Source organism: Nelumbo lutea, chromosome 8 (genome assembly GCF_056320005.1).
Source record: "Nelumbo lutea isolate HS-2025 chromosome 8, American lotus-T2T, whole genome shotgun sequence".
NCBI lineage: Eukaryota > Viridiplantae > Streptophyta > Magnoliopsida > Proteales > Nelumbonaceae > Nelumbo > Nelumbo lutea.
In genome coordinates this window covers 30096287-30117822 of record NC_142691.1, presented here as the reverse complement: position 1 = coordinate 30117822, position 21536 = coordinate 30096287, and the positions used below count along the sequence as shown (strand labels likewise).

General features: G+C 35.1%; 4 non-coding genes across 4 annotated transcripts; 2 read left to right on the top strand and 2 right to left on the bottom strand.

The window, feature by feature from the left end:
- Positions 1–1588: 1588 nt before the first annotated feature.
- LOC148843663 (signal recognition particle RNA) lies at positions 1589–1896 on the bottom strand. Its single transcript, XR_016103995.1, has one exon.
- A 3435-nt stretch (positions 1897–5331) lies between these two features.
- Positions 5332–5403, top strand: TRNAG-UCC (transfer RNA glycine (anticodon UCC)). Its single transcript has one exon. It is a non-coding gene; the product is annotated as a tRNA-Gly (tRNA).
- A 7086-nt stretch (positions 5404–12489) lies between these two features.
- LOC148843661 (signal recognition particle RNA) lies at positions 12490–12796 on the bottom strand. Its single transcript, XR_016104002.1, has one exon.
- Positions 12797–19479: 6683 nt separating this feature from the next.
- On the top strand, positions 19480–19551 carry TRNAG-UCC (transfer RNA glycine (anticodon UCC)). Its single transcript has one exon. It is a non-coding gene; the product is annotated as a tRNA-Gly (tRNA).
- Positions 19552–21536: the final 1985 nt, after the last annotated feature.

Sequence of the window (21536 nt, the reverse complement as noted above, 5' to 3'; positions counted from 1 at the left end):
GGAGTGACAGAACTTGCACCAGGGATCTACACAACGAGGTATTGGTGGAATTAATGAAAAAGATACTTGGAATACAACTATATTTGTAGGTTGATTCTTGATTCTTAGGGTTGCTTTTTGGCAGCTTGGCAATGAATTCCCTTGCTCGTATAATGTTAATTTCATGCAGTTGTCAAACTTCAATTCATACTTTGTTAATGTGCAGTAAATTTATAGAACATAAATTCATTAGTACCTATACCCTTCAGGATGAAACTTGTCATGATCAAATACTGAATAATTTAAATGCCCATTTATTCAACTAAAAATGTTTGAATCTGATATCAAAGGGCAAAACTTCTTAAGAATGAATTAGCCACTGATTTTTAGGCCAAAAAACGTATTGTAATTTTTTTTTAGAGCAAATTTGTTCCCTTGAAGTTCGACCAGATGAGGGAATTCGAAGGATATAAGAATGGGTAACGGAAGATTAGAGATTAACGGATAGGTTGAAGTGTTAAATTTTAATTAACATATAAAAAAATTTAATTACCGGTTACTTACATAACTCAGGTAACTGTTGCATACGTGGCAGTAGTAGAGGTTTTAAATATGATATGGTTTTCCATATCATAGTAGGACCCTTTAAGCTATCAATCCAAAGCAATTTAAGTGGGAATATATGCAGAATATTAGACATTGAACTCAATGTCCAATGTGGCAAGATATGACTTTATCATCTAGGCCATTCTGATTCAATGGGTGTGGACATAACCGAATGTCATTGTTCTAGGCCTCCCCACTAATGAACCAAGGTTCTACCACTAAGATGCAATCACCTGAAATGGTGTCCGATTGGGTGGACATTGGTCATGGCGGTACCCTGGTTCTAGACTCCTAGAATTCTATATTGAAACAATCTTTATTTTATTTGTTATCATTTGTTTATTTATGGATAATAATTGAAAAATGCATGCCATCAAATCCATTATTGCAATAAGACAAACTTTAGTAGATAATGATATCATCACCCACCTTCAGCAAATTAGGATTTCCTCCGTTTTGATCACTTTTAAATTCAAACACTGAAAGGAAAAATGTTTCCATTTGTAGGTTTCCAGAATATCATATATCATATGATGAAACAACTACCAAACCTAGCGATTCCTGCTTGAAAATCTGAAGAAAACTTGAAAAGCATCAGTGAAAAGAGTAGAACAACATTCTGCAAGCAAAGTTCGATCTGCTTGTTTTTCTCTCCTACCCAGTTTTAAAGAACAAGAGTTTTTTCATTTGTTTTTCTCTTCCTTTGAGTCTTTTAAGAGTTAATTTTTAGACAAATTCCAAAAAATGGAAGGACACAAGAATAGATAGTTAAAAAACTATTCAGCCGTGCACCTTCCTTAGTGGTTCATGGACGCATAGAACTATAGAAGTAGCCAAGCAAATTGAGAAAGAAAAGGGAAATAAAAATTGATCCACAAGATTCCATAAAAACCCATCAGAGATCTAGAGAGAGAATGAAACCCAATAAGCAAAGAACATCGTCTCCTCCCTTGAATGAATCCAGTAGTTGTTACAGACTTAGATTAAAAAAGAAAAGAAAGCAAAAGGTGATTGTCCGATTAGGCTCGACTCTTAGGGCAATTGTTGGGGCAGGGAAGCACTAGCTCGTTGTCCTTCCACTGATGGGAGCGGGAAGTTTTCGCTGCTCTGTGAAGCCAGCCTGACGCGGTGCCCTCCACTCTAAGAGACATATGACCCAAGCTTTTGTTCAAGTCACATGGTTCAACTCCCTACTTAGAATGGGCGTGCCAGCAAATTAGCTCCGACTGCTCCTGCCTGTAAGAATCGGACCAAGGTTCAACCACCTTGGTGCCCTCGCTTGAGTTACAAGCTTGTGCTACCAAGCTCAGCAACATTTAATGGACTGATGGATCTAATAAGGAACAAGAACTTCTTATGCTTTACCAATATGGGACTTTTGCCATACACGTGGTGTTCATCTCAACCAAAGAATGGAATGAAAGTTGATGGTTCTCGTTTGGAGGGGTTATTCAACTTTAGAGCTATTTATCCGAGTTACAAACCAATTGAGGTGGGATGGGAAATACTAATAATTTCGAATTCTTGTTTAATCTTGATGTCCATTTGTCAAGAAACTAATTATTAACTCCAAGACGTAGTAAAAAGAATAAAAAGTTATTAAAGGTAAGATGACTTTTATAACCTGGACCATTGAAGTGGTGTCCCATAATCCAAACTATGTTTCCGGGTCATCCCACCAGTGACCCAAGATTCTACCACTAAGATCCAACCACCTGAAATAGTATTCCATTGGTGGCCATGGTAGTGCACTAGTTCTGGACTCCTAGTATTATATATTGAAACAATTTTTATTTTTATAGTTATCAAAATTTTATTTAATGGCTAATAATTGAAAAAATAGAAGTATATATCATAAAGACATATCTATATATAGTGTAGGTCATGCTAGCCTAGAAATGTCACACCTTATTTTTAGTCCACTAGCCCCTGCCCCAACCAAAGAAATGAAAATGCAAGGTGACAAATAGTTAGTTGGTTGTAGTAGAGACTTGGGATTAAGGGTAAGTGGTTTTAGGGATAAGTTGACTGTACTCCACATCAATGAAATTACAATCCTTTCCAGATCTATTAGTAGCACCCCCCCTAATCCACATCCTGCCTGTGAATTTGGCATTGATTCACAGTCCAGATTCATTCCACTTGTAGGGTGGGGCTACGATTTTTTGAGGTGGACTGAACAATAAAAACCCTCTAGTTTTATTAGGTTCTAAGGCAGAACCTATAACCTACCTCACCACAAAAAACATGACTTATAGCGGCAGTTTTTAAGGTGTGAGTAGGGCGACTGCCGTTAGAAATATATCTTTTTAACGGCAATCGATTAAAACTGCCACTAAAGGCCCACCGACTGACTGCCGCTAGAGAAAAGAGAAAAGGTTCAGGGTGACCTTTTCTTCCCCCGCGCATTTCCTTCCTGCCCTCTCTGTTTCTCTCCTCTTCCAATAGTCTCTCTCTCTCTCTCTTATTCGTTCTCTCGCTCTCTCTCTCAATCTCTCTCAGTCCTCTCTCTCTCTCTCTCTCTCTCTCTCCCAGTTATTCTCACACTCTCCTCGCTCTCTATCTCAATCTCTCTCATACACAGTCACACATCTCAATCTCTCTCTCTTTATCTCATTCACGCATCGGCGGCATTTGATTCAGGTAAAAATTCCTTTATCTGTTTTTTAGGTTTTTTATTGTTTGAAAACATCAATGGTCGAGCAGCTCACCAAAGAACAGATATCAGAGTTCAATGAGGCTTTCAATCTCTTCAATAAGTAACGTCATTGAACTCTGAGTTTTGCTCTTTCGAAGCTTCTTTTCAAAGTAAAGGAATAAAAATCACAAGTTCATAACCTAGTTTACTTTTTAATGTTTCAGAGAATTTGATTTAATTTTTCTATATATCATCATCTGTATATAGTAAGTAGACATTATAATTGTGAATAAAATATTAAGTTTCTTGGCTTGAAGCATGAGTTTGCTCCCTTCTATTAGGCTAGTAAATCTTCAAGTTATTTGACAACAATGGTTGTTGGAGTGGTTAAAAGTGGTTCGATGCTTGATGTTCTGTTCAGTTTTTACAACATTGGTTTCAATGTGTTTGTTTCACTTTCTCTTGCTATTATTAAGTAGCTTTTAAATTGAAGAATGCTTGTAAGGAATTTTCGAAGTGTTGAAATCAACTAAGAACTATTCATTTGTTGAAACTTGAAAAGATGAAAAATGTATAGATTTTTATAGATATGTTGAATCTTGAAAGGATTATAACTTTTTATTTGATATATACTGCATTACCGTTACAGTGCATTGGTCTGGTGTATCAACAATAGCAAATTGATGAACAGCTTCAGAAAGAACCATGTGCAGACTCTAAACAAGAACCCCATCCAATTTTGTGATCTTTATCATCATTTCTCTTTTTTAAGGAAAATATTGAAATACATGATAGTTGGTCCATTTGTACATCATGGTCCACATGGATTACAATATCCATACTTTAACTGCAGGTTTTTGGGTTTGGATGTAGTAGGAACCATTAGGTAAGCACAATGAGTGAGTACGTAATAGCTGTGTGACACCATATCTCAGTTAATGTGTCTTTTATCTAAATATTTTTGTTCTGTTAGACAGAAATTATCTATTATTTTATTATATTTATCAAAATAATTAAAAATAAAAACAATGAAAAGGAAAATCTAAATGTATTGGGAGTTAGGACTCATTTACGTTTTCTTTTCTCATTGTTTTTTATTTTTAATTATTTTGACAAAAATAATAAATAATTTCTGTCCATTAGAACAATAAAATTTGGATGAAAGGCATATTAACTGTGGTATGTGTCACACAACTATTATATTATATGTTATGTGCTCACTCGTTATGCTAACCTAACGTGTCTACTACATCCGGACCCTCTTCTATCGACTCTTTTATGTATGCTCGGGTTTAAGTAGCTTGTATCAGTTTATGCCACCCACTGATGTTAGTGTTTATCTTGTCTTGGCTGTCTCATTATGAACAGCCTTGTGCTATGGTACATAGTGGGTCCCACAAAAAGAAGTGTCCCATGTATAATGAAGTAAAAGAGGGGATAAGAGGGCGAGGTCGTCTGGACTCCTTTTCTTTCTTTTGCTAAGAAAATTTCTTAAGAGAGAAGATACTGGTGTTTCTGCTAATATGAAAAGAGGAAAGAAGTCTATCAATGCCTTAAAATAAAGGAATGCCAGAAAAAAAAATACACTATGGTTCTTAATACACTTGTTGATAAGTAAGTGGAGATTGGCAGGCTTTTGGGTTTGTCTTTTGTGGGAAGAGAAGCTTTTGTCAGAAGATCCTTTGGAGAGTTCGGGGAGAGAAGGAAAGAAGAGAATTTGAAGAAAAAACCATTAGGGGAAGGGGGAGAGGCTTGGAGTGAGAAAGGACAGGAAGAAGATTTTGAGGGGGAGGATTAACTGCAGCTTTAAGGGGGTTTGTGGGGGATTTGGAGTCGATTTAGGGGGAAGGTGATTTTGCTTTTCAAATTGTTCAGAGTTTGGGGAGAATGTTGGGAGCTTGGACCCTTGGTTGAGTTTCAAATATGTGTTTTGTTTTGACTAGTCTTGTAGTTTGGTGTTGGAGGTGTTGCCTTGACACCTCTTGTGGATGTATTCAACTCTTCTTTTATTTTTAATAAAATCTTTTCTCTTATTATAAAAAGAAAAAAGAAAATATAAGATGACTGATCTGGCAAGGAGACCTCTTGTGAATGTATTTATGATTCTAGCGTTTGTAGTCCAACGGTGAGGATAATTGCCTTCCAAGCAATAGACCCGGGTTCGACTCCCGGCAAACGCAGTGAGGTGGATAGTCTTTGAAATGTTAATTAATAAGACAAGATTAATTCTGCATGTTTATCTTTCTGCCGTCCAATTTTAATAAACAAGCTCTCTACTTTCCCCCTTCATTCATTTTGTTGGTAAGAGCTGTTGTATTATGCTAAAGACAAGATCCCAAGATTTGATTAAGTTGAAGGCCACCGAAATAGACAGTTTGAAAACTATTCAGAGGCCTTCCTCTTTCAGGGGTTCATGCAGGCATATATCTAACGAATTGAGAACTAATTAACATTGCCACGTGGGGTGAGTTGATTTACAGTACAAAAAAAGCAAAAGATTTTTCTTGAAAAACAGGTTTTGGATATTTGATCCGGACAGCATATAAATTATATTACTAAGTGTTGGATTTAATAATCTTTTAAATTTATATGTTTTTTATATGTCTTAATTAAATAATTGGAATATTTGTTTTTTTTGTGTTATTTTATTTATTTATTGCTTATATATAACAAGAAACAATAGGGAATTAGATGTGGGTTCTAAATCCAACCAGCTTCTTTATCCTTGAATGCATGGAGGATAGGGTTATGGAGGATATTTTATTTTCATGTGCGAAGAAGGTTTGGATTCTCAAAATCTAACCCATTATAGGTAGTTTGGGAGGTTTAAGGAGACAGATAGGGTCTACAATTTATAAAACCCTCCTTGAGCATGCCCTGTTGCAATCCCTAGGAGTAGGAGGTATTTACTACTTTGCCAATCCAGCCTCACAACTGATGTGGTGCCCTTAATTCTAAGAGGGACATGGTGATTAGATTGGCTGCCAACAGAATGCGCCTCACAACTCATCCCCTTCGTGCATTGGGAATATCTATTGTGCTTGTGATGGGGAGATATTCCCAATGCACGAAGGGGATTGGTGGTGGGGCCCTTGTGAGGTAATCTATGTGGGATGCCGATCACATTTTAGGGACATGACCCAAGCCTTCGCAAAAGCCACTTAGCTTAACTTTGTAATTGAGATGAGCATGCCAACATATTAGTGCCGATTGGAGTTAAGATGGGTGGCCCACATAGTGCACCCCACATGCACATCTCAATGTGCATTGGGAACATCTCCCATACTTGCTTTGGGAGATGTTCCTAATACACAGAAGAGATGTTTTGTGGGGCACATGTGGGGTGCCCATGCAAATTCCATCGATTCCGTATTTGTAAGAATCAGGCCAATGTTTGACCATCTTATGCCCCTCTTTGAGTTACAAGCAAGATGAATTCGAGCCAAGCCGAGCTGAACACCTAGCTATTCAAGCTAGGCTCACAAAAAACTTATGGCACATGAGCTCAATTCAAGCAAAAGACTTGAGCTTGAGTTTAGTTCAATTCAAAAGCTTGAAGTTTGAGCTCACTATAAGCCAAACTTTCTATAAAAATAAGAAATAATATATTTTATAATATATATGGGCAATTTAGTTAAACTATCCCTACTATTTAACTAATTGACTAACTCTATCCTTACTGTTTACATATTGTCATATTGTCTTAAAGTACCTTTACTATTTACATATTGACTATCTCTATCCTTAAATGCTAACGAAAAGAAACAAAATGTCAAATTTGCCCTCTACTATTCCTCAAATTTCAAAATAAAACCCAACTGATAAACAGTTCCGATGATGATATTTCAGAGACAGATCGAATTTTCCCTTCCTCAAGATAACTGTTGCAAATCCCAATCTCTATTCTCCATCATTGTTGGGGAAGGATCCATCTACGTCAAAGAAAGCTGTCACTGTTGGGGAGCTTATGAGGGACCAGATGAGGGTTTGGGAGTAGATATAGTTTCTTGTTTCTAGGTTTTGTCTTTTTACTTTACTAGAGATGGATTGTATACAGGGGTCCCGTCTAGTGACGGAGCCTAATGAGGGTTTCAGAGCAGATTTAGTTTCCTGTTTGGGTCCTGTCAAGTGAGAGAGCCTGACTCGTTGGAGAGATTTCTTGAAAACAAAGAGAAATGGTACCCTCTCTCCATCGCTCATAGTTCCTCGTCTCCTCCTCTTCCACTGAAAGAACGCCTCTCTCCATCACTCACATTTCCCTGTCTCCTCCTCTTTCACCAAGAGAACGCCTTAACACACTGCCATTGTATCTCCATCCTTGAAGTTGTCACCTCATTCCGTCAACCCTTTCCCACTTAGATCCATTCTCCTGGGCGCACCCACACCCCTTAAATCAAATATTAATCGAGGATGAAAATTCCCTTCAAAACTAATATTATCACTCATTCACAGTGATGAGGAAGTAACAATTTATGCGGGAACTCAAACCATCACATAGAAGACACACTAGGTGAACACATTATTCTGTTTTTTTTTTTTTTATCCATTTGATGGTTTATAAAAACAAATGAAAACACCGCCGTTGAAGAAGCAAAAGTGATCTTGCTAAAAACAAATGAAAATGAGAATGAGGCAGAACAAAGGCTGTCAGATATATGACAAGCAGCAACGATGACTAATTCAGAGAAATCTATGGAGTGAATTCTTGAGGCCTTCCCCTTCACTTCAGCGAATGTTGCTTGCTGGTCTTGGAATCCAGTGTTTCCAACAGATGACAAATGGGCAAATGGTTGGAATGAGGTCAGTGGTGGTGAGGAGCAAGAGGGAGAGAGAGAAAGAGAGGGAGAGATATCAAATATTACCTAGATATCGGGTATCATATAATTTTATGGGGTTTTTATTGTTCAATACACCCCTACAAATCTTAGCCCCACGGTATAGGTGAGATGAATCTTGACCATGGATCGATGCCAAATCGGCAGGCAGGATAGAATTTAGGGGGGGGCTATAATGCATCAAATCAAGAGTCCAAAACACTAAACACATGTGTGTATTATATTTTAATTATTATATCACTTATTTTTTATTTTACTATTTCAATATTTTAGCATTAACAGAAAAATCAACTAAATATTAAATTCTCAAATACAAATTGAATATCATAAAAATATAATATTAACTTAAAGTATCAAATTTGTTAACATTTTTAAAATACATATTCTATACAAATTCATAATTTTTAATTACTAAAATGATTAAGCCATTGTTAATATTTTTATTTCTATAAATAATTCAAAATAAAAAAAATAATTTTTGGAAATAAGTGCATATAAGTGAATTTGATAGATTCAATTTAATATTATGTTCTTCAATATTTTGTAAACAATATTTTTATTTTTTTATAAATAATAAATATGTTGTTATTACTTATTAATGTAAATTGAAATATTAATTAATAATTTTTACAAATATATAAAAATTTAAAATGCATATCATTTTCAATTTAAATATTAAAATAATTATGTTATTATTCGTATTTTATTTTTATAATTTTATTGATATTAAAAATCACCTTTTTATATAAATATGGACTTGATAGATTATTTGTACTATTAATTTATAAAATACTATTTTTAAATATTATTGCTTGAAATAGTTAGAATTGTTAAATATAAACACATATTTTTTGTTTAAATTGTATGTTTGCACAAAAGAGTAATAAAATTTATTCTATTCTATTTAACAATACAAGATAAAGCTTGGTTATGTTTAAGATTGTGAAATGGCATAGTTGCAATTTTTATGAAATATAAATGGACCCAGCATTTTGCGTGTATCATATTGTATTGGTGCATATTGGCCGATACAGTATGATACATTCCAATACAGATTCATATCGATGCGATAAGAATGACTTACAGGATACATTTCTATTGGTTGCATAACCTGTATCATTAACTGATACGATACGATACACCTTGTATCATGTCAATATTTAAGTCCTTGACTTTAATAGCTAACAATATTGTAATTATTTGTATTGGCATGTTTTGCATTAATGCAAATTTATTTGCATTACAACCAAACGCAACCAAAAGTACAAAACATTCAAAAATGTCAAATTTTCATACAATAATGCATTAATGATCTCCAAAATCGATATGTATTGAATGATACTTTGACCTATCTAAAACTAGCTAGAGACTTTTACCAGCAACATCCAAACGCTAAACCACCTTCAGCCCATAGTCAACATATGCATTAATGATCAGACCTTTAAGCCAAGCTTTCTATAAAAATAAAAAATTTATTTTAAATATAAAATGTTAAGAATTATAAAAACTAAATATTATTATATATAAATAAAAATATTATATATTTTATAGTATATACTCTCTCTCTGTGTGTATATATATATATACTCGAGCTCTAATAGCTCATGAAAATCTAGATTCATTTTCACCCCTAATAGTTACAAGCTCACACCAACAATTTAGTGGTGTTTGATAACACTTTTCAAAACTAAAATATGATTTGAAATATCTACTTTTCAGATGCCATGCTCATTTGGTATTGCATCTAAAACATGATTTGAAATTTTTTCAGATTTGAAAATGTAAGTCCTAGGCTCGTCACTTAACACACTCAGATGCATTTCAAATGTGGCCTAAAGTTGAAAATACCCCTATTTTAATCCAATAAAAAGATACATTCAATCTCTCTCTCTCTCTCTCTCCCTGTATTCCCACTACTTTTGTTGCAATAGTCAGTAGTGGCAGCTCTCTCTCTCTCTCTCTCTCTCTCTCTCTCTCTCTCTCTCTCTCTCTCCCTGTCTTCCTGCCATTGCCACTACATATTTTATTCTTATTTTAATATTTTATTTGTTATAAATTATATTTGTGTTAATTATTATTATTTTATTTTATTTATTAATCATTAAATATTTTAATAGTTTTAAGATATGAATTTGACAATTATTAAACTTTTTTATTTCTTCATGGTCTTTAATATTACTATTTTCATTATTATTTTAACTAAATAGTTTATTTTTAATTTATAAATTAATATGTATTTGTCAATTTTATTTGTATTTTCATAAATTATTTTTTATTTTTATAATTAACTCATATTTTTTAATACTATTTTAAATTTAACAAATTATTTTTTATGAAATAATACAAATTGAACTCAAAATTACCAAATAGTCCATTAAAGGAGTAAAATAGTAAAATCAATGATTTGCAGATGCTGAGGGTTTGATCCAACACAAGTAACCTACTTTGTTTAGAGCCTATAAAAAGTCAAAAAGTAATTGTCTCTTTTTAGATTGCAACACTCTTAATATCTTTTTAACTTTTTAAATTTCAGATTTCAAATTTATCAAACTCCACCTTAATATAATGGAATGAACTTTATTTTAAGCTGTCAATCTAAAGCAATTTAAGTGGGAATATATGCAAAATATTAGATATTGATCCCAGGGTCCGTTTGGTTCAAGAGAATAAGACCCTGGAATCGGAATCGGAATCGAAATGTGCCATTCCGTTTCCGGATGTTGGGTTGACCGGAATGGGAATGAGTAGGGGGAATGTGATTCCCCATATGGGGGAATGACCATTCCCGAGTCCCGACCCCCTCCCATTCTAATCTCTTAGCAATTAGCACTGACATACATACATAATTGCTCTCTCTCTCTCTCTCTCTCGTCTTTCTCTCCTCTACCTCTCTCAGGATTCCTCTGTTCTGGAAGCACTGGATTTTTCTTTCTTTTCCAATACAACTTTTGAGGTTTAGGGATCTCGAATTCCGTATTCAGCATCGAGTTTTCATGGTACAATCCTATTAAAGCTGGGATTTAGCTGCTCGTCGTACAGGATTTTGTTCTACAGATTTCGTCATTTTAATTTAGACTGAATAGAACTCATTCTTTTGGGCTTACAGTAACTCCATTTTAGAACTGGTGCACATTAGCCTGGACGCACTAATCACCTCAAAAGGCACAATGTCGTCATCTCTTCATCGAAGACAATAATAGCAACTTCCGGCAGATCCCTACCCAATTTCACCACATTCTACGGGCAATTACCAAAGCTCTATTTCTCCCTTTAGCCAAACTGGCCTTCTCATATTTCTGCCTTTTATGGTAGTTTTGGGTGTTCTTTTCCCGTGGATGGATATGGCTGAAATTTCATTTCCGCGGGTGAATTAAAAATTTTGGCTGATTCCAATTTTAGCTTTTAGTTGAATTAAACAGCAACAATCGGAATCTGATTCCGATTCCTGACTTAACTAAACAGGTATAAGGAATAAGTGATTCTAATTTTAATTCCAAACGATTCCGATTCAGGTCCTGTCCACGAACCAAACCGACCCTCAATGTCCAATGTGGCAAGATATAACTTTATCATCTGGGCCAGTCTGATTCAATGGGTGTAGACATAACCGAATGTCATTGTTCCAGGCCTCCCCACTAATGAACCCAAGTATGCAATCACCTGAAATGGTGTCCGATTGGGTGGACATTGGTCATGGCGGTACCCTGGTTCTAGACTCCTAGAATTATTTATTGAAACAATTATTATTTTATATATTATCATTTGTTTATTTATGGATAATAATTGAAGACTGCATGTTATCAAATCCATTAAGGCAACAGGACAAACTTCAGTTGTAGATAATGATGTCATCACCAACCTTCAGCAAATTAAGATTTCCTCCATTTTAATCACTTTTAAATTCAAACACTGAAAGGCAAAATGTATCCATTTGTAGGTTTCCAGAATATCGTATATTATATCATGAAACAACCAAACCCAGTGATTCTTGGCTAGAAAGCTGAAGTGAAAAGCAGCAGTGAAAAGAGTAGAACAACATTCTGCAAGCAAAGCTCGATCTGCTTGTTTTTCTCTCCTACCCAATTTTAATGAATAAGTTTTTCCATTTGTTTTTCTCTTCCTTTTGGTCTTTTAAGAGTTATTATATTAGACAACTTCAAAGAATGGAAGGACACTAAAATGGACAGTTGAAAAATTATTCAGACGCCTTCCTAAGTGGTTCATAGACGCATAGAACTATAGAAGTAGCTAAGCAAATTGAGGAGGAAAAGGGAAATTAAAATTGATCCACAACATTCCATAAAAACCCATCAGAGATCAAGAAAGAGAATGAAACCCAAGAAGCATAAAAGCACATAATCTCTTCCCTTGAATGAATCTAATAGCTGTTAAAGACTTACAGTAAAAATAAAATAAAAAATAAAAAAAGCAAATGGTGATTGTTCTATTGGGCTCGACTCATAGGGCAATTGTTGGGGCAGCGGAGCACTAACTCGTTATCCTTCCACTGATAGGAGCGGGAGGTTTTCGCTGCTCTGTGAAGCCAGCCTGACGTGGTGCCTTCCACTCTAAGAGTCACATGACCCAAGCTTTTATTCAAGTCACATGGTTCAACTCCCTACTTGGAATGGGCGTGCCAACAAATTAGCTCCGACTGCTCTGCCTGTCAGAATCGAGCCAACGTTCAACCACCTTGGTGCCCTCGCTTGAGTTACAAGCTTGTGCTACCAAGCTCGGTGACATCTAATGGACTGTTGGATCTAATAAGGAAATAGAATGGAAGTTAACGACTCCCGTTACAAAGCAATTGAGGTGGGATAGGAAACACCAATAATTTTGAATTCTTGTGGCATAGTGCCATTCATCTTGACAAGAAACTTATTATTAACTCCAATTAGGGGTGAATTAGAGCCGAACCAAGCTCGAATAGCTAGCTATCCTGTTTGAGTTTGGCCCACCAAGTCAATACGAAGCTTGAATTCGGTTCGAGCTAGAATCTTGAGTTTAAGTTCAGCTCGAGTCAAAAGCTCGTAAGCTCGAACTTGGCTCAGTTGAAGCTCAATTTGAGAAAAATATTTTATAAAAATAAAAAATTATATGTTAAAAGTATTTTTATTTGATATTTAAAAAATTAAGAATTATAATTAGGCCTGTAAACGATATTCAAAAATCCGAATTCAAATCCAAGATTCGGTATAATCAAATCGAATTCAAAAATTTGAATTGAATATTTGGTCAAATTCGGATATTATTTTTTTATCGAATTCAGATATACATTGATCTAATCCGATAAATATCCAAACTGATTATATTATATATATATATATATATATATATATATATATATATATATATATATATATATATATATAATATAAAGGTTAATATATATTATATAGTATATATAATATAAAGGTTAAAAAAAAAGAAAATGAAAAATAACTAATTACTGAGTTCGAAAATCTCAGATTCTCAAAATCGAACCCTCTTACCTCATCATTGTTACTTCTCAAAACCCTAAAGTAAAACCCTAACCCTCCGTCACTCCCTTTGCCATTGTCGAACGCCGCCCGAGCAACCACCATTGATCCATCACTGTCACCACCCTTCATTGTCCGAGCAACCACCACCCTTTCGTCGGACGCCATCACCTTATCGCTCATCTCATCTTTCCTCTTACCTCTATCTCTCTTCTCTCAGTCTCATTGGGACAGTGAGTCGCCACCCAAGCAACCACCATCATCGACGACAGCATCAATGATAGCAGTCGAGCACCGGTCACCAGCCATAGCTCAAGCTCAATGCTGACTCCTTCGCCCATTCGCTGCTTCTCAAGCTCAAGCAACCCTTAGGCATCAACCATCCAGCATCACCAGCCTTGTGCAGTTGTGCTGCAACCCACAACTGCCGCTGGGAACCCTTTGCATTCACACCGCCGGGAATCCACGCCGTCAGTCACACACTCACATTTGCCCACCAACTGGAACCCGTGTCTGCCACCGTCCCCTGCCTATTATTGTTCATCTTTCCCCTATCTGTCAGATCTCCCTCTATACGTCGTCTCTCGCTGTACATCTCTCCTTCAGAGATCAAAGGTAACTTCCTTCCCCAGATCTCTTCTTGATTTTGTTTCAAATTTGATTCTTCTTCTTCGTCACTGAACCATTCAGTCGACAAAAAATTTTTTTCCAATTGGGTTCGTGTCTGATAATTTTTTCCAATCCGAATGATCATTCGGATCAATTGGAGGGTTTCTGTTCATTCGATCTAATGCTGAGTAAATGATATATGATTCAAATTTGAGTTTTCTAGGGCTAAATTGTCTTGAACTTGATGTTTCACTTTAATTGGCACCGTGTTGTATTGATTCCCGGAACTTGTGATTACTTGGCTAACGACCCGGATCCAAAGTAAAACCCCCACCTCTAAATCACCAGAGGGTGTTCGTCTGAGGCCAGTTATAAAACTTCTTCTTACCGAGTTCTTTTTTTTTTTTTTTCTGATTTAGATTTATTTATGTTGGGAAATGACCTTTGATCCAACATTCGAATAACTATACAATTTTAAGTTTCAACTCTTATACTGTAGCCTGCATTTGAGTTTCTGTTAGCTTTGTAAGGTAACTTTATTGATGAGGAAGCCACTTTTACTAATAGATTATTTTTTGGTTAGCATTGTTTGTTAGTATACTAGAACGGTCTATGTTAAATTATGTTGTGTCTCTCTCTGGCAATATTGTCCAATACGTGAGTGCTCTTATTTCATCATGTTGAAGATGGGTATGGAACAGAAAAATTCCAACATGGAAGAAGGAACCCTAGAGATTGGCATGGGTACGTTGATCGTGGTATTCAATTATTTCTCTTGTTTTAGATTCATAAAGTTCATCCTCATGCTATTCAATTGTATCTCTTATTTTAGATTCATAAGGTTCATAAAGTGTTCTTTTCCTATAGATTTAATTGCACATGTTAGCATAAGAAATTTTGAACATACTACTGTCTTTTGATTATTGATAATCTCAAATTCAATACTGAGCTTGTATTTATTAAATTATACTCATCCATTTCCCAGTGAGAGGAGGAAAACTGGCAAGTGGGAACTAGTATGTTGGATTTTTAAGAATGCTTTCCAGGTGGCACTTGCTAGTTAGATAGAATATGCCAACCCAATAGTAACTCTTTATGTTCTTTCACTAAATTGTGCAAAACCCTAGTTAAAGACTGTGTTCTTATGAATCTAGAAAGAGCTGATAAGAGCTGATAAGCTCACCTAGGGGGACTCCATCTTTTATCATGTCTGTTTTTTTTTTTTTTTTTAACCTGTGTTCTTATGCCTTCCTTTTAAATTGTCTTTAATATTTTGATATTAAAGACTGGCATTGAATGGGTCTGTCCAAGGTCTTCTTCTTCCATTGATTCCCAATCTTCCTAGGAGTTTCAATGCTACAACTTGCTTCCATAGTTCAAAATGTGTATAGTGTATCTTATTGATATTTGAATCTAATTGGATTCAAATCTATTCAAATTCATATTTGAAAGGTCAATCGGTCGAATTCGAATCGAATCGAATATAAGATTTAATAATCGAATTCAAATTTGAATCGATATATTTGATATCCATTGGATATCGTTTGAATTCGAATATTGGTATCTATAATCGGTTTCGAATTCGAATTTGATCCATTTATAGGCCTAATTATAATACTTAATTATTATTATTATTATTAGTAGTAGTATTTTGTATTATTATTATTATTATTATTATTATTATTATTATTATTATTATTATTATATGTATGTACCTATTGGATCTTGGTTCGCAAGCCTCACAAGCTGAACTCAAATAGCTCGTGAAAAGCTCAACGCATGGCCACCCCTAACTCCAAGACTGAACATGATCTTCTCCTCACACTTGGGCACCTCACATGCACATCCACCATGTATTGGGAACATCTTTTGTAAATAATAACTTATAAGTATGGGAGAAATTCCCAATGCATGGTAGGATGTGCATGTGAGAAGCAGATCCGGTCTCCTCCAAGATGTAGTAAAAAAAAATAAAAAATTATTAAAGGCAAGATGATTTTTATAATCCGGACCATTGAAGTGGTGTCCCATAAACCAAACTATTTTTCCGGGTCATCCAACCAGTGAGCCAAGATTCTACTACTAAGATTATAAGAATTGGTTCTAGGTTTCTAGAACCTATAACCTACCTTATCATTATATTTTAGACTCTGGAAATTTTAATTACCTTCTACATTACTTGTTATACACATTCAAATATTAAGTTGAAGAATAATGATCAAACCACTAAAGTGAAACCATGGCCTTTGTAATCATGATTCATGAGTGCTTGGGTTCATATCTTTATATCCACAAAATATTTTAGGAATTATTTCAAGGAAAGTTTGGTTCCAAGGACAGTTTTCTAGGTTGGTGTGGGTAGGGTAAATTGCTAGACCTTAGAATCGGCCTGAGTGGAAGAGGGTTCCAAAAAATTGGAACTATACCCTACTTGATAGTAGATTGGATAGAACCTATTCTAAGTAAGTTCCATTCGGTTCTAGGTATAACCTATCCATTTGCTTATCCCCATCATGTTACCCCAAGAAGGTACACGGCCATGGGTCCCCATAGAGCCAAAACAAGAAAATGTTCTTTATTAATCCCTTTATTTTCTGCTCCAAGTACATGGCCATGCAGGTAGTGCAGAAAAAATAAATTATTGGTATTATCCTCCCAATATCCTTTATTTCTTATTCGTCCACCTCAACTCAAACAACAACACAAAGTATCCATAATTTGGATACAAAAAATCAACATATTTAGAGTTTACAAAATTTGATACTCGTTTTTTTGGATCATTCACTAAAACAACCCTAATAGTTTCGTGGATCTACTATAATCTTGGGGTGTCAATGGACTGGTTTTGGATTGGATCCAATCCGGTCCAAACCTTTTTAAATCAGATTTGGATGGTCTGTTATAACTATGGATTGGGTCAATCTAAAATAAATTGGTCTATATTTTTATCAGTCTAAATCATACCTAAACTAAAATCTCAATAATCTGATCATGAGACCAAAGCCTTGTCCAATTTGAAATCAACCAAAATTGAACCCGGCATAAAAACACTTTTATGAAAGCACTTTTGCAACAACACTTTTATAAAAGTAATTCTATGAAAATTACTTTTAGGAAAACACTTTTATAAAAGTACTTTTACAGAAAATCACTTTTATGAAAACACTTTTACAAAAGCACTTTTATAAAGGTACTTTTACGAAAGCACTTCTATGAATGTACTTTTACGAAAGCACTTTCATGAAAGTACTTTTATAAAACTACTTTTACAAAAGCACTTTCACGAAAACAAAGTGATTTTATGAAAGCACTTTGACAAAAGTACTTTTATTCATTCACTTTGGATTGGATTGGACCCAATGCAATCCGTTTGCAGTTTAATTGGAATGGATTGGAATGCAATAGGTGTTGTAATTTTTTTATACATTTTTTCTGGATTTCTCATGTTATTTTAGTGTTTGATTCAATTTGGATTGGATTGAACCCAATCCGGTCCATTTGCATTTTATTTGAACTGGATTGGACTTGCCTTATATGAATTTGGTCCAATCCATTTGTAAATGGACCAGTATTGGATTGGACTAGATTGGACCAAATCCAATCAAATTGACAACTCTACTACAATCTAGCTACCATAAACTTTATGTTTTACTAAAACACCCATTATAGTTTGCAAAATTTTACTAAATCAACCTTCCATTAGATAAAAGCGGAAAATCACAATTTTAGCCCTAACATTCTTCCAAAATAAATTTAATCAAGATAAAATAGAAAAGGAAATATCATTCTTGCCCTTAGTAGAACTTAGGCAACCAACACTGTTCAGTTAGCATTGTTTATGTTCCAAGAAGTAAGATATGTTACAAATGAAGAACTTGAACGCCATTGTTCTCTCTTTCTATTTTTTTCTACAACCAAACATTGTTTCTTCCTAAAAGGTTCATATGAAGTGCTAGGGTACTTTGGAATAAACAACAACGGGCATATGCTCTTTGCTCTAACAACATTAACCACTTGATTTTTGTGTCACATGATCATTTCTAAATGGCAATACTAATAACTTTTAACGGACAATGTATTAAATAAATCAGTTGCTACAAGGGTGTTTTAGTAAATAATCATTTTTATTTTGATTTGATAATTTAGCAAGGAACTGTAGCATCTATTACTTACAAATTTCACGCATGATATTATGTATTAAGTTTAACTTTACGACCTTCAAAATCAATAAGTATTGAATGATTAGAGGTATATATGGTTTAGTTCGGTTTGGTTCCATGGCAGAACGTGGAACCTACCCTATAGGGGTCGGTTTCAAATTTTTGGAACCCGGAATCTATCCTGTGAAGGGTTCAATTCCAGGGTCAGTTTCAGGATCTAACCATGGAATTTATTCCTTGTTTACTCTCTCCCTTGAAAAACATGTTATTTAAAAACTTGATTTTCAACAAATATGATATATATAGTTTAAAATTTATATTATTTTTATTGATTAAATTAAGTTAATATGTAGACTATCATTATATGGTTCAACACTTATAATTTAAAAATATTAATTTTTACATTACTTATTATACACATTCAAATATTAACATAAAAACAAATGATAAAATCACTTCAAGTAACTTAATGGTCAAGTGAGACCATAGCCTTTGTAACAATGAGTTCTTGGGTTCAAATCTTCACACCCCCAAAAGTATTCTAGGGTTTATTTTATGGGAAGTTCGGTTCCAAGCAAGGTTCAAAGTATCAACACGTATCGTATCGAGAGCACCCCGATACTCCCCTACAGAGTTGTGTCGGGGCTCTGACCGGTTCAAGGGGTGGAGGAGCCTTAAACTGGCCACCCTGAACCAGTTTTGAAAAAAAAAAATAAACAGAAAAAGGTCTGATTCATTGGTTCCAAGGTAGGTTCCACCAAGGCCAACCAAGGCTCGTTCATTGGATCAGTTCAAGTAGGGTAAACCCCACTTGAGTAGGGGTCAGTTCCAAGAATTTGGAAGCAGGCCCTACCTCATTACAAATTAGATAGAACCGGTTCAAAACCAATTCAAAGTCGATTCCAATTAAAACCTACCCAGTTGCTCACCCCTACATTGACCTCTCTACAAGACTACAACTAAAAACTTTTACAAGCAACATTCGAACGCTAAACCTTTTTCAGCCCTTAGTCAACATATGCATTAATCTGATCAGACCTTTATAGAGATTAATTATAAGATCGAGATGTAAGAGTTGTATTAACGGCCTTTCAAGGAGATAGAAGACCTTTTGTACATGTGTAATCTACAATATAATACAATAGCTATGACTGGCTTACTGTATCAACAAAGCGTTTGTAGTCCAACGGTCAGGATAATTGCCTTCCAAGCAATAGACCCGGGTTCGACTCCCGGCAAACGCATTTATACTTTTAGGCCAGTGTCAATTTAATAGTCAAATTTTAAATGTGACAATCAACTAACCGAGTTTGCGATAATTTAATACCACGCGTAAAATTACTATAAGTTAGAAGATAAAATATCCTAAATACCCCCAGATATTTTAAATAATGTATGAATTAACAATTAAAATTACTAAAATATCCTCGTTACTAAGATTCCGAAAACCAGCTCCCTCATGCCGGTGGTGTCAAGCGAATGCGCAATCGAAAAAGTTGATTCCGGCGATCGGACCCGACACCGAAAAAGTTGAAGTCGACCCAGTACCGTTGCCGGAGAAGACGACTTGTTGCCGGCGTCAGAGTTTTCTATCATTTTCTATGTGTTTTTTAACATCAATTTCTCCTTGATTTCTCTGCAAGTGGGTTACTGAGATTTTAATGTAAGATTTTTTAGGGTTTTGATATTTTTTAGTGTTTTTCATTGCTTTAGTTGTGGACACGAGCCGATCGCTCGTCAGGCCTTTGATCTCGTTGATAACCTCTGCGATTCTAATGATCCCTCTGTTTTTGGCGATTTCATTGGTTGGATTATTGAATGTCTTTCTTCTTCTGCTTTGTCTTGGAGCCGTTGACAGGTCTACCCAGTAAGGTTCTTCATTTCTTTTAGTAATTTCTGTTTTTATCCTAGTTAGACATCGAGTTCTTTTACTTCTCCTCCATTCAGATTCGAACTTGAAGTTCAAAGTCTCCTAGTTTTGATCTTCTTTATTCTTCTTATTCAAGCTTTTCTAGACAAATTCGAAGTGTTTTGCTTTATCTCGATTGGATTTTTCTATAAAATTGGAGAAAATTTTGGCAGGCGCATAGATCTGCGTTTTCAATCTCCATCCAGCCATTCTTTCCGGCCAAGTTTGTGTTTGAATCCCAGGACCCATCGAATAACCACCCTGAACCAAAAACCTACTTGGATTTCTCATTCACCGTCCAAGCTTTCTGGGAAACCAAAGATAACAAACGCTGAAACTGAGCCAAAAGTCCAGTGGGCAATTAGACTAAGCTCAGCAGAACCAAGCCGCCCACCCAATTCAACGATTGAAGGGAATCCGCTACTGGATTTCGTGAAGGAGGATTTCTTGCATATCTTTGATGATCAAGAGCTTGATCGAACGATGTACGACGAGTGCATCAGATACCGAGATCTGGTCACCAAGAACGACACCCTAGGTGGTTTTCTTTTCAATCTGACACTCTTGAAGATTCTTCTCCGATCAGAGTTTCAGTTGCACAACGTCAAACAAGTACTCCCCTCTCTTGTGATTTGATTTCTATACAAGACGATGTCTAATTTTAGTGTTTTTTAAGTTTACTAACTTGACATTGAATTGTTGAGTTGTTATGCAAGGTCACTTCAACACAAATTTCTTAAGAACAACATGAAGAAAGAATTTCCACCTCTAATCTTCTGAAATTTCGTAATCTGTCATTCGGTGAAAAAAACAATCCACCTCTAAAAGTTAATTTTGGTATTTTGAAATTTTTAACCCGCACCTGATATCACGTGAATCTTGTAATTGATGGTAATTCAACATCGAATACTAAATTGTCACAAACTGAAAGTTTGGATATTTGATTGTCGCAATTTAAAGTTTGGGTATTAAATTGGCGCTCGGCTTAAAGTACAAGATACCTATCGGGAATTTTTCCTATACTTTATATATAAATATTATAACATGACATGTATAATTTATATTATATGTAATATTTTATTTTATATAATGTATAAAATAAGTTTATATGCATGTTATGTCATTTAATATATAGATATATAATGTTTTATATATGAGTAACATTGGTCCAGAATCAGGCCTGGTCGGGCCTAGGCCCTATAGACCTGGGTTAGGGCTTATGTTTCAAGCCCGAAACCCTAGGCCGGGCTAAGCCCAGGCCTAAGCTATAGCCCTTATCATAAGTGCAAATCCTGGCCTGGGCCCGGCACAGTCCGGCCC